The sequence below is a fragment of the Heterodontus francisci genome, chromosome 23, assembly GCF_036365525.1.
Source record: "Heterodontus francisci isolate sHetFra1 chromosome 23, sHetFra1.hap1, whole genome shotgun sequence".
NCBI classification, from domain to species: Eukaryota; Metazoa; Chordata; class Chondrichthyes; order Heterodontiformes; family Heterodontidae; genus Heterodontus; species Heterodontus francisci.
This window is the reverse complement of record NC_090393.1, coordinates 14,468,079-14,489,603: the sequence shown is the minus strand read 5'-3', so window position 1 is coordinate 14,489,603 and position 21,525 is coordinate 14,468,079. Positions and strand designations below refer to the sequence as shown.

At 46.5% G+C, this 21,525-nt stretch overlaps 1 protein-coding gene across 1 annotated transcript in view; it reads left to right on the top strand.

Annotated features, from left to right (window-relative positions):
• Positions 1–21,525, top strand: part of LOC137382900 (seizure 6-like protein) — a 145,080-nt gene that overhangs the window by 107,995 nt on the left and 15,560 nt on the right. The gene's annotated exons all lie outside the window — the stretch shown is intronic.

Sequence of the window (21,525 nt, the reverse complement as noted above, 5' to 3'; positions counted from 1 at the left end):
GGGCCGTACTGGACCTGGTATTGGGGAATGAGCCCAGCCAGGTGGTCGAAGTTTCAGTAGGGGAGCATTTCGGGTACAGTGACCATAATTCCATAAGTTTTAAGGGACTTGTGGATAAGGATGAGTAGTCCTCGGGTGAAGGTGCTAAATTGGGGGAAGGCTAATTATAACGATATTAGGCAGGAACTGAAGAATTTAGATTGGGGGCGGCTGTTTGAGGGTAGATCAACATCTGACATGTGGGAGTCTTTCAAATGTCAGTTGATTAGAATCCAGGACCAGCATGTTCCTGTGAGGAAGAAGGATAAGTTTGGCAAGTTTCGAGAACCTTGGATAACGCGGGATATTGTGAGCCTAGTCAAAAAGAAAAAGGAAGCATTCGTAAGGGCTGGAAGGCTAGGAACAGACGAATCCCTTGAGGAATATAAAGACAGTATAGAACATAGAACATAGAACATTACAGCGCAGTGCAGGCCCTTTGGCCTTTGATGTTGCGCCGACCTGTGAAACCATCTGACCTACACTATTCCATTTTCATCCATATGTCTATCCAATGACCACTTAAATGCCCTTAAAGTTGGCGAGTCTACTACTGTTGCAGGCAGGGCGTTCCACGCCCCTACTACTCTCTGAGTAAAGAAACTACCTCTGACATCTGTCCTATATCTATCACCCCTCAACTTAAAGCTATGTCCCCTCGTGTTTGCCATCACCATCCGAGGAAAAAGACTCTCACTATCCACCCTATCTAACCCTCTGATTATCTTATATGTCTCTATTAAGTCATCTCTCCTCCTCCTTCCCTCTAACGAAAACAACCTCAAGTCCCTCAGCCTTTCCTCGTAAGACCTTCCCTCCATACCAGGCAACATCCTAGTAAATCTCCTCTGCACCCTTTCCAAAGCTTCCACATCCTTCCTATAATGCGGTGACCAGAACTGCACGTAATACTCCAGGTGCGGCCGCACCAGAGTTTTGTACAGCTGCAGCATGACCTCATGGCTCCGAAACTCGATCCCCCTACTAATAAAAGCTAACACACCATATGCCTTCTTAACAGCCCTATTAACCTGGGTGGCAACTTTCAGGGATTTATGTACCTGGACACCAAGATCTCTCTGCTCATCTACACTACCAAGAATCTTCCCATTAGCCCAGTACTCTGCATTCCTGTTACTCCTTCCAAAGTGAATCACCTCACACTTTTCCGCATTAAACTCCATTTGCCATCTCTCAGCCCGGCTCTGCAGCCTATCTATGTCCCTCTGTAACCTACAACATCCTTCGGCACTATCCACAACTCCACCGACCTTCGTGTCATCCGCAAATTTACTAACCCACCCTTCTACACCCTCATCCAGGTCATTTATAAAAATGACAAACAGCAGTGGCCCCAAAACAGATCCTTGCGGTACACCACTAGTAACTAAACTCCAGGATGAACATTTGCCATCAACCACCACCCTCTGTCTTCTTTCAGCTAGCCAATTTCTGATCCAAAGCACTAAATCACCTTCAATCCCATACTTCCGTATTTTCTGCAATAGCCTACCGTGGGGAACCTTATCAAACGCCTTACTGAAATCCATATACACCACATCCACGGCTTTACCCTCATCCACCTGTTTGGTCACCTTCTCAAAAAACTCAATAAGGTTTGTGAGGCACGACCTACCCTTCACAAAACCGTGCTGACTATCTCTAATGAACTTATTCTTTTCAAGATGATTATAAATCCTATCTCTTATAACCTTTTCCAACATTTTACCCACAACCGAAGTAAGGCTCACAGGTCTATAATTACCAGGGCTGTCTCTACTCCCCTTCTTGAACAAGGGGACAACATTTGCTATCCTCCAGTCTTCCGGCACTATTCCTGTCGACAATGACGACATAAAGATCAAGGTCAAAGGCTCTGCAATCTCCTCCCTGGCTTCCCAGAGAATCCTAGGATAAATCCCATCTGACCCAGGGGATTTATCTATTTTCACACTTTCCAAAATTGCTAACACCTCCTCCTTGTGAACCTCAATCCCATCTAGCCTAGTAGTCTGTATCTCAGTATTCTCCTCGACAACATTTTCTTTCTCTACTGTAAATACTGATGAAAAATATTCATTTAACGCTTCCCCTATCTCCTCTGATTCCACACACAACTTCCCACTACTATCCTTGATTGGCCCTAATCTAACTCTAGTCATTCTTTTATTCCTGATATACCTATAGAAAGCCTTAGGGTTTTCCTTGATCCTATCCGCCAATGACTTCTCGTGTCCTCTCCTCGCTCTTCTTAGCTCTCCCTTTAGATCCTTCCTGGCTAGCTTGTAACTCTCAAGCGCCCTAACTGAGCCTTCACGTCTCATCCTAACATAAGCCTTCTTCTTCCTCTTGACAAGCGCTTCAACTTCTTTAGTAAACCATGGCTCCCTCGCTCGACAACTTCCTCCCTGCCTGACAGGTACATACTTATCAAGGACACGCAGTAGCTGCTCCCTGAATAAGCTCCACATTTCGATTGTGCCCATCCCCTGCAGTTTCCTTCCCCATCCTACGCATCCTAAATCTTGCCTAATCGCATCATAATTTCCTTTCCCCCAGCTATAATTCTTGCCCTGCGGTATATACCTGTCCCTGCCCATCGCTAAGGTAAACCTAACCGAATTGTGATCACTATCACCAAAGTGCTCACCTACATCTAAATCTAACACCTGGCTGGGTTCATTTCCCAGTACCAAATCCAATGTGGCATCGCCCCTGGTTGGCCTGTCTACATACTGTGTCAGAAAACCCTCCTGCACACACTGGACAAAAACTGACCCATCTAAAGTACTCGAACTATAGTATTTCCAGTCAATATTTGGAAAGTTAAAGTCCCCCATAACAACTACCCTGTTACTCTCGCTCCTGTCGAGAATCATCTTCGCTATCCTTTCCTCTACATCTCTGGAACTATTCGGAGGTCTATATAAAACACCCAACAGGGTGACCTCTCCTCTCCTGTTTCTAACCTCGGCCCATACTACCTCAGTAGACGAGTCCTCAAACCTCCTTTCTGCCACCGTAATACTCTCCTTGATTAACAATGCCACACCCCCTCCTCTTTTACCATCTTCTCTGTTCTTACTGAAACATCTAAATCCCAGAACCTGCAACATCCATTCCTGTCCCTGCTCTACCCATGTCTCCGAAATGGCCACAACATCGAGATCCCAGGTACCAACCCATGCTGCAAGCTCACCAACCTTATTCCGGATGCTCCTGGCGTTGAAGTAGACACACTTTAAACCAAGTTCTTGCTTGACAGTGCCCTCTTGCGTCCTTGTAACCTTATCCCTGACCTCACTACTCTCAACATCCTGTACACTGGAACTACAATTTAGGTTCCCATCCCCCTGCTGAATTAGTTTAAACCCCCCCGAAGAGCACTAGCAAATCTCCCCCCCAGGATATTGGTACCCCTCTGGTTCAGGTGAAGACCATCCTGTTTGTAGAGGTCCCACCTACCCCAGAAAGAGCCCCAATTATCCAGGAAACCAAAACCCTACCTCCTACACCATCCCTGCAGCCACGTGTTCAACCCCTCTCTCTCCCTATTCCTCGCTTCGCTAGCACGTGGCACGGGCAACAACCCAGAGATAACAACTCTGTTTGTTCTCGCTCTAAGCTTCCACCCTAGCTCCCTGAATTTCTGCCTTAAATCCCCATCTCTCTTCCTACCTATGTCGTTGGTGCCTATGTGGACCACGACTTGGGGCTGCTCCCCCTCCCCCTTAAGGATCCCAAAAACACGATCCGAGACATCACGAACCCTGGCACCTGGGAGGCAACACACCAACCGTGAGTCTCTCTCGTTCCCATAGAACCTCCTATCTGTTCCCCTAACTATGGAGTCCCCAATGACTAATCTTCCCCCTTCCCTTCTGAGCAAAAGGGACAGACTCTGTGCCAGAGACCTGTACCCCATTGCTTACCCCCGGTAAGTCGTCCCCCCCAACAGTATCCAAAACGGTATACCTGTTGTTGAGGGAAACGGCCACAGGGGATCCCTGCACTGCCTGCTGGTTCCCTCTCCTTCCCCTGACGGTAACCCATCTACCTACTTCTTTTACCTGAGGTGTGACTACCTCCCTATAACTCCTCTCAATAACCCCCTCCGCCTCCCGAATGATCCGAAGTTCATCCAGCTCCAGCTCCAGTTCCCCAACGTGGTTCTCGAGGACACTCTTGGCGACCCTTACCTCCCACATTCTGCAGGAGGAACATTCAACTGCCTTAACCTCTATTCCCACTATTCTAAATAGAAACGAACTTAAGCAAGGAGAGATGAGGGCTAAAAGGAGTCATGAAAAGTCATTGGCAAACAGGATTAAGGATAATCCCAAGGCTTTTTATACGTATATAAAGAGCAAGAGGGTAACTAGGGAAAGGGTTGGCCCGCTCAAGGACAGAGAAGGGAATCTATGTGTGGAGCCAGAGGAAATGGGCGAGGTACTAAATGAGTACTCTGCATCAGTATTCACCAAAGAAAAGGACTTGGTGGATGATGAGCCTAGGGAAGGGAGTGTAGATAGTCTCAGTCATCTCATTATCAAAAAGGAGGAGGTGTTGGCTGTCTTGCAAAGCATTAAGGTAGATAAGTCCCCAGGGCCTGATGGGATCTACCCCAGAATACTAAGGGAGGCAAGGGAAGAAATTGCTGGGGCCTTGACAGAAATCTTTGCATCCTCATTGGCTACAGGGTGAGGTCCCAGAGGACTGGAGAATAGCCAATGTTGTTACTTTGTTTAAGAAGGGTTGCAAGGATAATCCAGGAAATTATAGGCCGGTGAGCCTTACATCAGTGGTAGGGAAATTATTAGAGAGGATTCTTCGAGACAGGATTTACTCCCATTTGGAAACAAACAAGCTTATTAGCGAGAGGCAGCATGGTTTTGTGAAGGAGAGGTCGTGTCTCACTAATTTGATTGAGTTTTTTGAGGAAGTGACAAAGATGATTGATGAAGGAAGGGCAGTGGATGTTATCTACATGGACTTCAGTAAAGCCTTTGACAAGGTCCCTCATGGCAAACTGGTACAAAAGGTGAAGTCACACGGGATCAGAGGTGAGCTGGCAAGATGGATACAGAACTGGCTTGGTCATAGAAGACAGAGGGTAGCAGCGGAAGGGTGCTTTTCTGAATGGAGGGATGTGACTAGTGGTGTTCCGCAGGGATCAGTGCTGGGATCTTTGCTCTTTGTAGTATATATAAATGATTTGGAGGAAAATGTCGCGGGTCTGATTAGTAACTTTGCGAACGACACAAAGGTTGCTGGAGTTGTGGATAGTGGTGAGGATTGTCAGAGGATACAGCAGGATATAGATCGGTTGGAGACTTGGGCGGAGAAATGGCAGATGGAGTTTAATCCGGACAAATGTGAGGTAATGCATTTTGGAAGGTCTAATGCAGGTGGGAAGTATACAGTAAATGGCAGAACCCTTAGGAGTATTGACAGGCAGAGAGATCTGGGCGTGCAGGTCCACAGGTCACTGAAAGTGGCAATGCAGGTGGATAAGGTAGTCAAGAAGGCATACGGCATGCTTGCCTTCATCGGTCGGGGCATAGAGTATAAAAATTGGCAAGTCATGCTGCAGCTGTACAGAACTTTAGTTAGGCCACATTTAGAATATTGCGTGCAATTCTGGTCGCCACACTACCAGAAGGACGTGGAGGCTTTGGAGAGGGTACAGAAGAGGTTTACCAGGATGTTGCCTGATCTGGAGGGCATTAGTTATGAGGAGAGGTTGGAAAAACTCGGATTCTCTTCACTGGAACGACGGAGGTGGAGGATGGGAATAAAGGGATCCGGTCCCCGGAAGTGCAGAAGGTGTTAGTTTAGGCAGCCATCAAGATCGGCGCAGGGTTGGAGGGCCGAATGGCCTGTTCCTGTGCTGTACTGTTCTTTGTTCTTTGTTGTTGAAACATAAATTTTCTTAAGAAGCTTGACAAGGCAGAAGGTGAGAAAATTTTGCCCCTGGCTGGGAATTTAAAATATAGAGTCACATGGCTAAATGTTATGATCACGCTGCCAGGAACGGCGGCAGGGGTGCAAAAAGGGTGACATGAGCAGCCGTGCCACCGCAATTACGCGGCAGGCAAGCATTTTACATAATGGCACTGGCCGTCCCGTTCCCCCCCCCCCCCCCCCCCCTCACGTGGCAGGGCGGCAATAGGGACACCGTTCATGACATCACCTGATGTTCCCTCCATTCACACACATGCCTCATGGACACTCAGCACAGCAGCACTGGTTGCTGTAGACCCCACTTCCCCTACACTACTATGGTTAGGTTGCCTTCCCTTTTGCAGCACCGAGGACTCTTGCCTCGGTGGCGTCAGCTTTTCAATGTTGCAAAACTGAAGGCACATGAGTGCGGCACGTCAGTCACAAAATTGAGGAACCTTTGTTGGATATGCAGTGAATCAGATTCAAATTTTATTTAAAGCAGCATTTCAAAAATTTAAATGACGATGCTGTCACATCATGGTATCGGTTCGGCCACAGTACTTCCCCATCTCTCAGAATCGACAGACTGCGGTTTCGTAGAGGACAGTTCCGTGGAGATTCTCCGCCACCCATGCCACCAAACCCGTCTCCAACAAGAGAACTAAATTCAGCCAACAGTCCATTTAGGACTGAGATGAGGAGAAATGTCTTCACTCAGAGTGTGTGAATCTTTGGAATTCTCTATGCCAGATAGCTGGGGATGCTCCGTCGTTGAGTATATTCAAGACAGAGGTCAATAGATTTGGGATACGAAGGGAATTAAGGAATGTGAGGATAGGGCGGGAAGGTAGAGTTGGGAAGAAGATCAGCCATATTCTTGTTGAATGGCGGAGCAGGTTCAAAAGGCCAAACGGCCAACTCCTCCTATTTCTTATGTTCTTATGACACTGTATTTGCCTGTATCGCACTTTGGGACATCAAAGTTGTGAGCTCATCCTGACACATGAACAGCAATCAAGGGCCCGTGGATTTTTGGCTTTGAAATATTTATCCATCTTCTTTTTGAATTGGAGTTAATTGTTACTGTGTCAACTGCTTTTTCTGTTGAAAGTCAAATCCCTCCATGGCCTCACCCCTCCCTATCTCTGTAATCTCCTCCAGCGCTACACCTCTCCAAGATCTCTGCGCTTCTCCAGTTCCGGCTTCTTGAGCACCTCCGATATTAAACACTCCACCATTGGCAGCTGTGCTCTGGAATTCCCTCCCTGAACCTATCCAAATCTCATCCTCTCTCTCCTCCTTTAAGATGCTCCTTAAAATTCTTTGAACACGTTTTTGACCATCTGCCCTAATATTGTTCTACATGACTCATTAATTTTGCTTTTTAATGCTCCTGGGACGCACCTTGAGACGTTTTATTACATTAAAGGTGCTATATAAATATAAGTTGCTGCTTTATGTCTCACATAATCCCCGATTCTGTGGGGAAGCAAGTTACTTCGAGTGTTGCCCATTTAAAACCTGTATCCTTTTGTAGATGGACTCACAGTCAACGTCAGACAGACTGCTTGCACACACCTTGTCTAGCGAGCCTATTTGCACTCAACACCTACCCCAGATTATTAGTCACTATATTAGCTCACTATGCTCTGCGGGAGACTGCAGTGCAGGCTACTGCAACCATCTATCAACAACAGAGTTAGTTACAATGCACACGACTGTTTTAATAGCCTCCCCCCCGAGACAGCAAGTTCATAAATCTTTGAAGCCTTTATTCAAATGATGTGACAAATATAGTACAGAATTTCTTAGAGCAGCATATTTCGAGCAGCAATTATTAATATGTTGTGTAATTAAGAAACACTTCCAGGGACAGTTAATTTGGTGCATTCAGTTATTGCATTGGTCTGGAACCGAGGTTCAATTCAAACTGAGGCACGTTGCATCAAGCAGTTTGCTGTCTGCCAGCGCCAGTGTGCACTCTGTGAAATGACTATCGGCAGTCCCACATCGACTTGCTGCAGTCATTAAAAGAAAGAAAGACAGCCTCGGGACTGAATTTTCCTGGCCCGCTAAGAGGGATGCAGAAGGGCTTGCAATATGACGGGGAGCCCAATGTCTTCCCACTGCCATGGCACATTGCCAGTGATGGGTACCTTAGCGGCACAGCCGCCCACTGGGTGGCCAAGTATGTTGTGTGATTGCCTTTTAAGAGTAATGTCCCTTTAGTATGCTAATGAGCTGAGGACCAGGATGCAGTCATGTGATCGCATGCCAGTCTCACTCAGTAACTGTAACACCAAGAGGCAAGCCCTGTAAATAGTTAGCTCTGCACTGTATATGCTTGTTAGCTGCTAATGAACCTGTTTGAGATCTTCAATCAACTGAACTCCACACATCTCATTTATGTTGTATCAGACAACATAAAAAGCTTCTCAATACATGGTGTTGGCGGTGCCAAGTGGCCAATTAAGGGCCACCTCCCACCCTCATGGGTATTTTTCCCGCATTGGGAGGCCCCATCACTGCGTGTGGAGACTGTCAGGTAAACCCTAGTGGCCTCTCAGTGGGTTCTTTGCGGTGGTCGGCGGGGCTTCCCTCCTTGATGCCAGTGCACCATGCACTCCACCACCCCTGACCTCCAATCACTGGGGCCTGCCTGTCTGGCCCTGGCTTCCCCCAGCCAAAGTCACCACTCTTCAAGGGTGCCCCACCATTGAGGCGGCCTCATCCTGAAGCTGCAGCCTCAGCACTGCCTACCACTAGTGGTGGTGCTGCCAAGGCTGCAGAATTGCCAGCCTTCTCATTGGTCAGCAGCTCTTGAGGGCGGGCCGCCGTCCTTAACTGGACAGCCGTCGGCAATATGCTGCCCCAGAGTCCCACCATCCACCAAAGCAGGATCGTCTCCCATTTTCATCCCCGGAGGCAGGTAAGCCGAAAAGTTCAGCCCTTGCATTTATATGATCCCTTTCGCTACCTCAGGAAATCCCAAAGCCCTTTACAGCACTTTTAAAGTATAGTGGCTGTTGTAATGTGGGAAACACAGAAGCCAATATGTGCACAGCAAGCTCCCGCGAAAGAAATGTGATAATTACATAGACTTACAATGCAGAAACAGGCCATTCGGCCCAACTGGTCAGTACCAGTGTTTGTCTTCCACACAAGTCTCCTCCCATCCTACTTTATCTCACCCTATCAGCATAGCCTTCTTTTCCTTTCTCCCTCGTGCAATTATCTAGCTTCCCTTGAAATGTATAATGACCAGATCATCTGTTTTTGTGATTTTGATTCAGTTGTAAATGTTGACCAGGGCACCAGGGAGAACTCACCTGCTCTTCTCCGAAATAGTGTCGTGGGATCTTTTACATCCATCTGAGAGGGCAGTCTTGTTTTATGTTTCATCCAAAAGGCAGCACCTCTGACAGTGCAGCACTCCCTCAGTATTGGAGTATCAGCCTAGATTCTGTACACAGGTCTCTGGAGCGAGATTTGAACCCACAACTTTCTGACTTCAAGGTGAAAGTGCTACTCACTGAGCCACAGCTTAAATTAACCCAGCGTGCAAGTCTACGTTTGAAACCAGCTGATGAATATGATCGAGTTTCCCAAAAACATCTCCATTCTTGACTTTATCTGACTTGTGGTAAAGTTTGAGCGTGCAGAGGTCAGATAAACCGGAGTTATACTGTTCCTCTACCACGGTGAGTCTTCTCTGCTCTGAAAGCTGTTGCTTGCTCACCAAACATATGCAGAACCTGGGAGGAGTGAGATCAGGCTGGGTACTGTGCTAATGCTTGCACTCCAGAGGTTGTAGGAAGCGTTCCTGAACATACAACTACTGGGCAAAGCAATTGGTCTCAATCTATGTCATTGCTGTGATACATTGTTTGGTGAAAACAGATTAAAAAAGCAGTAACATTTCCTGGCTTACGACACACGTCAGGCAAATTGGAGTTATAGCGCTCAGCTAGAAGGTTTGATGACACCAGATGTTGACAGTTGTTACAAGCCTCCTGCTGCAATGCAATCGGAAGTCGGATTAGCAACTAAACTACTTTTGGAGGAGAAAGCAGAAAGATAAACAGAGGCTGAGCTACTGGGGAAGCGGTAAACATAAATTTAGAGTATTTCTTTTCCTTTACCTGACTCCTGACTCCCACTGTCCACTTGGAGAAGCAATCAAATACCCCCTCCCCCACCCCCCCCACCTCATGCTACCCATCCCCCGCCACCCTCCCCCCCCCACCCCCCAACAAAAATTGCCTTTCTCTGAGCTACAAAAGCTTGTTTTCAGTCAATCATTTGCCAAAGACTTGATCGCAAAATCTAGGCTGATACTCCAGTGCAGTACTGAGGGCGTGCTGCACTGTTGGAGACACCATCTTTTGGATGACATTAAACCGAGGCCACATCTGTCCTCTCAGGTGGACGTAAAAGATCCCATGACACTATTATAAAGAAAACCAGGGGAGTTCTCCCGGCTGTCCAGGCCAATATTTATCCCTCAACCAACAGCGCTAATGAACAGATTGTCTGGTCATCATTACATTGCTATTTGTGGGAGCTTGCTGTGTGCAAATTAGCTGGCCCTTTTCCTGCAGTGCAACAGTGATTACACTTCAAATCGTACTTCACTGACGCTGTGGGATATCCTGAGGTCATGAAGAGCTCTGAATCAATGCAAGTCTTTCTTTTTGTGTTTTACGAGGGGGCACAAGGAGAGCAGGAGATTGAGAGGAGATTTGGGAGAGGGTGAGTAGGTGAGCGATCAAAAAGATTCAGGCTTATTGGTTCTTATGGTCCTTTCCTGCTGCTTTAAATGGTTGTGGTTTGTGTGCAGAAGAGCAATAACAATGACTTGCATTTATCTAGCACCTTTAATGTTAATTATAAAACGTCCCAAGGTGTTTCACTGGAGTGTTATCAAACAAAACTTGACCCCGAGCAACATGAGATATTAGGGCAGATGACCAAAGGCTTGGTCAGAGGTAAATTTTAAGGAGCATCTTAAAGGAGGAGAGGGAGGTGCTGGGGTTTAGGGAGCGAATTCCAGAGCTCGGGGCCTCGACAGCTGAAGGCATGACCGCAAATGGTGGAGCGATTAAAATCAGGGGTGCTCAAGGGGCCAGAATTAGATGAGAGCAAAGATCTTGGAGGGTTGTGGGGCTGCAAGAGATTACAGAGATAGGGAGTGGCGAGGCCGTGGAGGGATTTGAAAACAAGGATGAGAATTTTAAAATCGCGGCATTGCCGACCGAGAGCCTATGTAGGTCAGTAAGCACAGGGGTAAGAGGTGAATGGGACTCGGATATGAGCAGCGGAGTTTTGGGTGATCTCAAGTTTACAGATGGTGGGAGATGAGAGGCCAGCCAGGAGAGCATTGGAAATCAGGTGCAGAGGCAACAAAGGCATTTACGAAGGTTTCAGCAGCAGATGAGCTGAGGCAGGGGCAGAGTCAATAGATAATTTTAGTAGAGTTACCACTGTTTAAAATGAATGCAATGCCTCGGCTTCAGTCACTGTTCATTAAGTCTGCGCCTTCCTACCACAGAATGGCCCAGAGTGTTTCAATAAAAAGGTTTCTGCTGCCATCTCCTGGCGATCCAAAGGAATTGAACCTTAAAAATGGAAGCGGAGGTTAATTAAGCTGTTTGTGCTTCAGCAATTTTAATACCTTTTACTTATCATTTGCTTATCTCAAGCATCATCTTTTTATAGCAGCGGTGACAAGTCACACATAAAAGGGCACTGTCTTCAATCAAGAAAATGGGCTTGGCAAATATACAATACAATAGTGTCTAAACACATTACAGCACAGAAACAGGCCATCTAGCCCAACTAGTCTACGCTTGTGTTTCTGCTCCACGTGAGCTTACTCCCACCCCACTTCATCTAATACCATCAACATATCCTTTCATCCCTTTCTCCTTCATGTGTTTCTCTGGCTTCCTCTTAAATGTATCTATACTATTCACCTCGACCCACTCCACATGTTAGTGAGCTCTACATTCTCACCACTCTCTGGGTAAAGTAGTTTCTCCTGAATTCCCTATTGGATTTACAGGAAATCATTTGCTCACACATGATGATCTGACAGAACTGACACAACTCTTTTAGCTCTTCTCACTCACTAAACAACAACTTATATTTATATAGCACCTTTAAAGTAATAAAATGTCCCAGGGCACTTCACAGGAGCATTATAAAACAAAATATGACACCGAGCCACAAAATGACATATTCAGTCAGATGACCAAAAGTTTGGTCAAAGAGGTAATTTTTAAGGAGCGTCTTAAAGGAGGAAAACGAGATAGAGAGGCGGAAAGATGTAGAGAGGGATTTCCGAGGCAACTGAAGGCACAGCCACCAATGGTGGAGTGATTAAAATCAGATTTGCACAAGAGGCCAGAATTGGAGGAGCGCAGATATCTTGGAGGGTTGTGGGGCAGGAGGGTATCACAGAGACAGGGAGGGGCGAGGCCATGGAGGGATTTGAAAACAAGGATAAGAATTTTTAAATCAAGACTTTGCTTGACCAGGAGCCAATGTAGGTCAACGAACACAGGGTGAACAGTGAAGTAAGTGAGTGCCCCATTAAACATGCGTGCTAGAGATACAGAACGCCCTCTGTCACTAGCATTTCCAATGTCCACCATTTAATTGATGAATCGCTGATTTGCACTTTTGTTTTAAATGTCCATGACGCACATGGAGAAGAAGGAAGACTTAAGTGATGAAAATGCAGCCAGAAGCACTTCAATAATAGATGAGCACACCTGTGTTTTATAAAGTTAGCACATAAAATTGGTTAACTGCAGGATTAGTTCCATGGCCCTTTGTTCGATCCAGTGCTGAATGGCATTCACAGGGAAGTTCTGGAGAGGCTGAGATAGGGGTGGAACCACGTAGGCCTGATTCTCTGACCTGGGCTACCCGGGACTGTGGGATAGCAGAGTTGGCCATTGTATGCAAGAAAGGAAGAATTCTTATTTATAAAACATCTTCGGGACATTCCAAAATGCTTTACCTCCAGTGGATTACTAATTGGGTTTCTGACTGTGTGGCTGTGAATCACTTCTACTTACATATAAAATGTTAATATTCTCATCTTTGTCCTTCCCATCCTCCCATAGCCCCACCTCTCCCTATCTCTGTAACCTCCTCTAGCCCTACAACCCTCCGAGATATCTGCATTCCTCCAATTCTGGCCTCCTGCGCATCCCCGAGTTTTCACCGCTCCACCATTTGTGGCTGGGCTTTCAGCTGCCTAGGCCCGAAACTCTAGAGTTCCCTCCCAAACCTCTCCATTTCTCCACCTTTCTCTTCTCCTTTTAGATGCTTCTTAAAAGCAACCTCTTTAATCAAGCTTTTGGTCGCCTGTCGTAACATCTCCTTATGTGGCTGGGCATCTTATCTTGTTTGATAACAGCCCTGTGAAAGTGCCCTGGGACATTTTACTGCGTTTTAAGCTGCTGTGTATCAACGCAAGTTGTTTTTGCAAACTCCATGCTACTGCTAATAATGAAAATAACCTGATGCAGCTCCTGGACAGAAAATTATAGGCTGCACGTTTATCGTACTGCTCCATGCTGGGAAACATCGATGATAGAATCATTCAGGGAAGAGAAATGCCAGCGTGACCCAAAATCCACAGGTCTTACTGAATTTATCTTTTAAAAATACTTTTCCTTTGGAGTGTAGTCTTTCTCCGCTTTATACATCAAAGGAGCCATATGCCAATGTGTAATATCAGAGTGTGGAAGTCGGTCACGACAAGGCCATTTCGCAATCTCTGCGACCATAAGCCAAGTCTTCAATTACACAAAACCCCTTTCCCCCTCACACTTTGATTAAAGCCGCTGTATAGGCCATTTAACTGGACAAAGGTACAGAGGCCAAAGGTCACTGTTCCAACCCACTGTTCATGCCAGTTAATGCGCTCCATCATGCCAAGTGTTGACAAGGCAGCCGTGCCAGCCAGATGGCAGTGGGTTTGGAGTCCCATGGCTGCCTGTCATTCAGATTTAGCTTCCATAGTTGTGACCTGTTTCTCCAGATGGCGAAGCGGATGGCAGCACCTTAGAGAGCAGGAAAGAAAATGAGACTCCTGTCACATCCTGTCATTCTTTGTGACTGATTGTGCGAAACGTTGGCATCAGGCATGAGAGAGCCTGTGGCCTTATTCACCTTGCTGTCACCACAGCATCCCTCAAACGCAAGAGGGAAAATATACAGCGAGCACGTGAATGAACAAGATTATAAATCGGAAGAAAATAGCCTTGTTTTAAAGGGACATCTAACGGTGTTTGCCTAGAACTTAAGAGAGCCAGCTTTCACAATGCCTGGTGTTAAAGGGACTACCCAGTGCAGTGCTGAGCAATACAACAGCTGGTTGTATTTACAAAGCACCCATAAGATAGTAAGTGTCCCACGGTTTTGAACAGCCCTTTAAGGGAGGGGAGAGAAAAGAGCAAAGCGGAGGGGTTTAGGCACAGGGTTAGAGCCGAGGCAACAAAGGTGGAGCAGTGGCGGGATGGAGTGGGGGAGTATGTACTGGAGGCCAGAATCATAGAACACAAGGTCACAGGCTGGGACAGAGGGCTGGAGGAGGCTACAGGCATAGGATGGAGTGAAGCCATGGATGGACTGAGAGAAGGAATGAGAATTCTGATGTATTGGGGAATTGAAAGCCAATGGAGATTGGTACTTTTTTTTTATTCATTCATGGGATGTGGGTGTCACTGGCCAGGCCAGCATTTATTGCCCATCCCGAATTGCCCTTGAGAAGGTGGTGGTGAGCTGCATTCTTGAACCGCTGCAGTCCATGTGGGGTATGTACACCCACTGTGCTGTTAGGAAGGGAGTTCCAGGATTTTGACCCAGCGACAGTGAAGGAACGGTGATATAGTTCCAAGTCAGGATGGTGTGTGACTTGGAGGGAAACTTGCAGTTGGTGACGTCCCATACATTTTCTGCCCTTGTCCTTCTGGTTGGTAGAGGTCGCAGTTTGGAAGGTGCTGTCGAAGGAGCCTCGGTGTGTTGCTGCAGTGCATCTTGTAGATGGTACACACTGCTGCCACTGTGCGTCAGTGGTGGAGGGAGTGAATGTTTGTGGATGGGGTGCCAATTAAGTGGGCTGCTTTGTGCTGCATGGTGTTGATCTTCTTGAGTGTTGTTGGAGCTGCACCCATCCAGGCAAGTGGAGAGTATTCCATCACACTCCTGACTTGTGCCTTGTAGATTGTGGACAGGCTTTGGGGAGTCAGGAGGTGAGTTACTCGCCACAGGATTCCTAGCCTCTGATCTGCTCTTGTAGCCACGGTATTTATATGGCTACTCCAGTACAGTTTATGGTCAATGGTAGCCCCTAGGATGTTGATAGTCGGGGATTCAGCGATTGTAATGCTGTCAAATGTCAAGGGGAGATGTTTAGATTCTCTCTTGTTGGAGATGGTCATTGCCTGGCATTTGTGTGGTGCGAATGTTACTTGCCACTTATCAGCCCAAGCTGGATATTGTCCAGGTCTTGCTGCATTTCTACACGGACTGCTTCAGTATTCGAGGAGTCGCAAATGGTGCTGAACATTGTGCAATCATCAGCGAACATCCCCACTTCTGACCTTCTGATTGAAGGAAGGTCATTGATGAAGCAGCTGAAGATGGTTGGGTCTAGGACACTACCCTGAGGAACTCATGCAGCTGAGATGATTGAGCTCCAACAACCACAAGCATCTTCCTTTGTGCTAGGTATGACTCCAACCAACAAAGAATTTTCCCCCTGATTCCCATTGACTTCAGTTTTGCTAGGGCTCCTTGATGCCATACTCGGTCAAATGATGCCTTGATGTCAAGGGCAGTCACTCTTGAGTTCAGTTCTTTTGTCCATGTTTGAACCAAGGCTGTAATGAGGTCAGGAGCTGAGTGGCTCTGTCGTAACCCAAACTGAGCGTCACTGAGCAGATTATTGCTAAGCAAGTGCCGCTTGATGGCACTGTCGATGACACCTTTCATCACTTTACTGATGATTGAGAGTAGACTGATGGGGCGATAATTGGCCGGGTTGGACTTGTCCTGCTTTTTGTGTACAGGATATACCTGGGCAATTTTCCACATTGCCGGGTAGATGCCAGTGTTGTAGCTGTACTGGAACAGCTTGGCTAGGGGCGCTGCAAGTTCTGGAGCACAGGTCTTCAGTATTATTGCCGGAATATTGTCAGAGCCCATAGCCTTTGGAGTATCCAGTGCCTTCAGTCATTTCTTGATCTCATGTGGAGTGAATCGAATTGGCTGTAATCTGGCACCTGTGATGCTGGGGACCTCAGAAAGAGGCAGAGGTGGATCATCTACTTGGCACTTCTGGCTGAAGATTGTTGCAAATGCTTCAGCCTTATCTTTCGCACTGATGTGCTGGGCTCCCCCACCATTGTGGAGCCACCTCCTCCAGTTAGTTGGTTAATTATCCACCACCGTTCACGGCTGGATGTGGCATGACTGCAGAGCTTAGATCTGATCCATTGGTTATGGGATTGCCCAGTTTTGCATTGCTAGATCAGTTCGAAATCTATGCCATTTAGCACAATGGTAGTGCCACACAACACGATGGAAGGTATCCTCAATGTGAAGGCGGGACTTCGTCTCCACAACAACTGTGTGGTGGTCACTCCTACCAATACTGTCATGGACAGATGCATCTGTGGCAGGCATTGTGGTGAGTACGAGGTCAAGTACGTTTTTCCCTCTTTTTGGTTCCCTCACCACCTGACGCAGATGCAGTCTAGCAGCTATGTCCTTTAGGACTCGGCCAGCTCGGTCAGTAGTGCTGCTACCGAGCCACTCTTGGTGATGGACATTGAAATCCCCCAATTAGAGTACATTCTGCGCCCTCGCCACCCTCAGTGCTTCCTCCAAGTGGTGATCAACATGGAGGAGTACTGATTCATCAGCTGAGGGAGGGCGGTAGGTGGTAATCAGCAGGAGGTTTCCTTGCCCATGTTTGACCTGATGCCATGAGACTTCATGGGGTCTGGAGTTGATGTTGAGGACTCCAGGGCAACTCCATCCCGACTGTATACCACTGTGCCACCACCTCTGCCCTGCCAGTGGGATAGTGGTATAGCCGGGGATGGTGATGGCAGTGTCTGGGATATTGTCTGTAATGTATGATTCGGTGAGTATGACTATGTTAGGCTGTTGCTTGACTAGTCTGTGGGACAGCTCTCCCAACTTTGGCAGAAGCCCCCAGATGTTAGTAAGGAAGATTTTGCAGGGTCGACAGGGCTGGGTTTGCCATTGTCGTTTCAGGTGCCTAGGTCGATGCCGGATGGTCTGTCTGGTTTCATTCTGTTTTATTGACTGCGTAGTGGTAGGTACAACTGAGTGGCTTGCTCGGCCATTTCAGAGGGTATTTAAGAGTCAACCACATTGCTGTGGGTCTGGAGTCACATGTAGGCCAGACCAGGTACGGACAGCAGATTTCATTCCCTAAAGGGCATTAGTGAACCAGATGGGTTTTTACAACAATCGACAATGGTTTCATGGCCATCATTAGACTAGCTTTTTATTCCAGATTTTATTAATTGAATTCAAATTCCACCTTCTGCTGTGGTGGGATTCAAACCCATGTCCCCAGAGAAATACCCTGGGTCTCTAGGTTACTAGTCCAGTGACGATACCACTACACCACCGTCTCCCATGTGGGTGAGTAGAGCTTCGTGTGGGATGGGATGTGAACAACAGAGTTTTGGATGAATTCGAGTGCATATAGGCCGATGTGCTTGAAGCTAGTGAGGGTGCCATTGGAGTAGTGGTCTGGAGGTAACAAAAGCTTGAGTAACGGTTCATCAGTATGTGCTGAGGTAGGGACAAGTGATGTTGAGAATAAGTGGTCTTGGCGATGGATAGCATAATGGGTGTGTGGCACAGCTCAGGGTCAAATAGAACACCAAGGTTGCACAACTTCTGGTTCAGCCTCAGCAAATGGATAGGGAGAAGGATGGAGTTACGAGTCACTAAGGAAAATTAAGGGGCCATGGATTGGGAACTGAGGTAACCATTTCAGGCAGAAGGAGAAGCTATTGCTGGGGATGTGCTAGCCAAGTTGAGACAGCTAGGAATAAGAAAGACTTGCATTTATATGGTGCCTTTCATGACTTCAGGGAATCCCAAATCAACTTGCAACCACAGAAGTACTTTTGAAGTGTAGTCACTGTTGTAGGAAATGCATCAGCCAATTTGCACACAGCAAGCTCCCACAAACAGTAATGAGACATTGACCAGATAACCTGCTTTGGTGATGTTGGTTGAGGGATAAATATTGACCAGGGCATAGGGAATAACTCCCCTGCTCTTTTTCGAAATCATAGAATCATAGAATGGTTACAGCACAGAAGGAGGCCATTCAGCCCATGGTGTCAGTGCTGGTTCTCTGCAAGAGCAACTCAGCTAGTCTAACTCGTCCCCCTTTTCCCTGTAGCCCTGCATTTTATTTTCTATTCGAATAATTATCTAATTCCCTTTTGAATGCCGCAATTGAATCTGCCTCCACCACACCCTCAGGCAGTGCATTCCAGATCCTAACCACTCACTGTATACAAAAGGTTTTTCTCATGTCACCTTTGGTGACCTCTGATTCTCGACCCTTCCACCAATGGGAACAGTTTCTCCCTATCTACTCTATCCAGCACCGTCATGATTTTAAACACGTCTATCAAATCTCCTCTCAACCTTCTCTAAGGAGAATAACCCCAGCTTCTCCAACCTATCCACATAACTGAAGTCCCTCATCCCTGGAACCATTCTCGAAAATGTTTTCTGCACCCTCTCTAATGCCTTCACATCCTTCCTAAAGCATCATGCCCAGAATCAGACACAATACTCCAGTTGAGGCTGAACCAGTGTTTTCTAATGGTTTACTATAACTTCCTTGCTTTTGTGCTCTATGCCTCTACTTATAAATGCCTTATTAACCACTTTCTCAATCTGCTCTGCCATCTTCAACAATTTGTGCACATATACCCCCAGGTCCCTCTGCTCCTGTACTCACTTTAGAATTGTACCCTTTAATTTTTATTGCCTCTCCATGCTTTTCCCACCAAAATGTATCACTTCACACTTCTCTGCATTAAATTTCGTCTGCAACTTGTCTACCCATTCCACCAGTCTGTCTACGTCCTCTTGAAGTCTATCATTATCCTCTTCACAGTCCACAATACTTCCAAATTTTGTGTCATCTGTAAATTTTGAAATTGTGTCCTGTACACCCAAGTCTAGGTCATTAATATATATCAGGAAAAGCAGTGGTCCTAACACTGACTCCTTGGGTACCCCACGGGATACCTTCCCCAAGTCCGAAAAACAACCATTCACAACTACTCTCTGTTTCCTGTCACTCAGCCAACTTCATATCCATGCTGCCACTGTCCCTTTTATTCCATGGGCTTTAATTTTACTGACAAGCCTGTTATGTGGCACTTTATCAAACGCCTTTTGTAAGTTGATGTTCACCACATCAACCACATTACCCTCATCAACCCTCTCTGTTACCTCATCAAAAAACCTCAAGCAAGTTAGTTAAACACAATTTTCCCTTAACAAATCCTTGCTGGCTTTCCTTAGTGAATCCACATTTTTCCAAGTGACTGTTAATTTTGTGCTGGCTTATCATTTCTAAAAAGCTTTCCCACAACCGAAGTTAAACTAGCCTATAGTTGCTGGATTTATCCTTACACCCTCTTTTGAACAAGGGTGTAACATTTGCAATTCTCCAGTCCTCTGGCATCACTCCTGTATCTGAGGAGGATTGGAAAATTATGGCCAATGCCTCCGCAATTTCCATCCTTAACTTCCCTCAATATCCTTGGATGCGTCTGATCTGGTCCTGGTGACTTATCAACTTTAAGTACAGCCAGCCTATCTAATACCTCCTCTTAAACAATTTTTAGCCTATCCAGTGTCTCAACTACCTCCTCTTTCACTATGACTCTGGCAGCAACTTCTTCCTTGGTAAAGACACATGCAAAGTACTCAATTAGGACCACAGCCATGCCCTCTGCCTCCATGCGTAAATTCCATTTTTGGTCCCTAATCATCCCGACTCCTCCTTTTACCATCTTTTTACTATTTGTGTGCCCTTCCCTTTTAAGTTAGCTGCCAGTCTCTTTTCATACTCTCTCTTTGCTTCTCATTTCTTTTTTCACTTCCCTTCGGAACCTTCTATATTCAGCCTGGTTCTCAATTCTTTACCCCCTTGTGGAAATGTACCTCGACTGCACCCGACCTATCTGCTCTTTATAGGCAACCAATGGTTCTGTTACAGTTTTGTCTGCCAATCTTTGATTCCAACTTACCTGGACCAGATCCGTTCTCAGCCCAATTAATTATTTTTACTGTTGATTGCTCTTTGTTTTATTTATGATGCTATAATCACTGTCCCCTAAATGTTCCCCTAGTGACACTTGATCCACTTGACCTACCTTATTCCCCAAAATCAGATCGAGCAATGCCTCCTTCCTTGTTAGGCCAGAAACATACTGATCGAGAAAATTCTCCTGAACATACTTCATAAACTCTTCTCCCTCTCTGCCCTTTACACTATTACTATCCCAGTTTATATTAGGATAATTAAAATCCCCCATTATAATATACTGTTCAACAGTGCTGTGGGATCTTTAACATCCACCTGAGAGGACAGACTCTAGATACAAGTGAGGGTGATCATACAGAAGGGATCTCTGAAAGATTAGGCGGGCCTTGGATTTAATTCCTAGTCTGCGTTCAGATAGCTAATTCCAGCCAGTGTCATGATAGACCCTCTTCAACTAGCCTCAGCCTCTTGGTTGAGATGGGAAAATTGGGCAGGCTTTGCCCTATGTTTCCAACCACCCCCCACACCACCCACTACCCGCGCCACCACCCCCCCCCCCCCAACCTGCATGGACATTATGAGGGAATAAGATGGTCCACAGTCGAGATATCCTGCTGACACATCAGGGCCCACATCTGAAATATGGACATGTGAATGAGGTACTGGAAGTTACCTGCCACTGATGGAACTAAGGGGTAAATTGAGCAACCTTGCGCTCTCGGCTTGACTGAAGGACAGGAGATAAGGCTACAATACGCACAAATTTCATTTGGTTCCAAAGGACTAGGAAGCAGCTGCCCAATGAGTAGCTTTGATCACGTGACCCTCGACTTTAAATAATCTCCCTTCCTCTATTCCTCTTTTGGAACACTGACCATCTTGAAGTTTCTCAGACACCGGGCACCCTCCAATACCTTCCCCAACTGGGTGTCCCTGTGTGGTCAGGAGCATTGGAGCCAAATCCAAACTTGTCTTATCCACATAAACGATGAACAAAGGGCAGGAGAGAAGAATGGGAACGCAGGTTAATTTCTTTCTCTCCAGAGTCCATGCCCACCAGTTTGTAAGATTATGTTGCAAACCCTGAGATAGGTTAAATTAGCTCAGATGGCCAATCAAGCGTCGTCCATACAGCTCAGCTCATCACTAGTGTTGTCGCTTTACCAACTGAGTCCTTG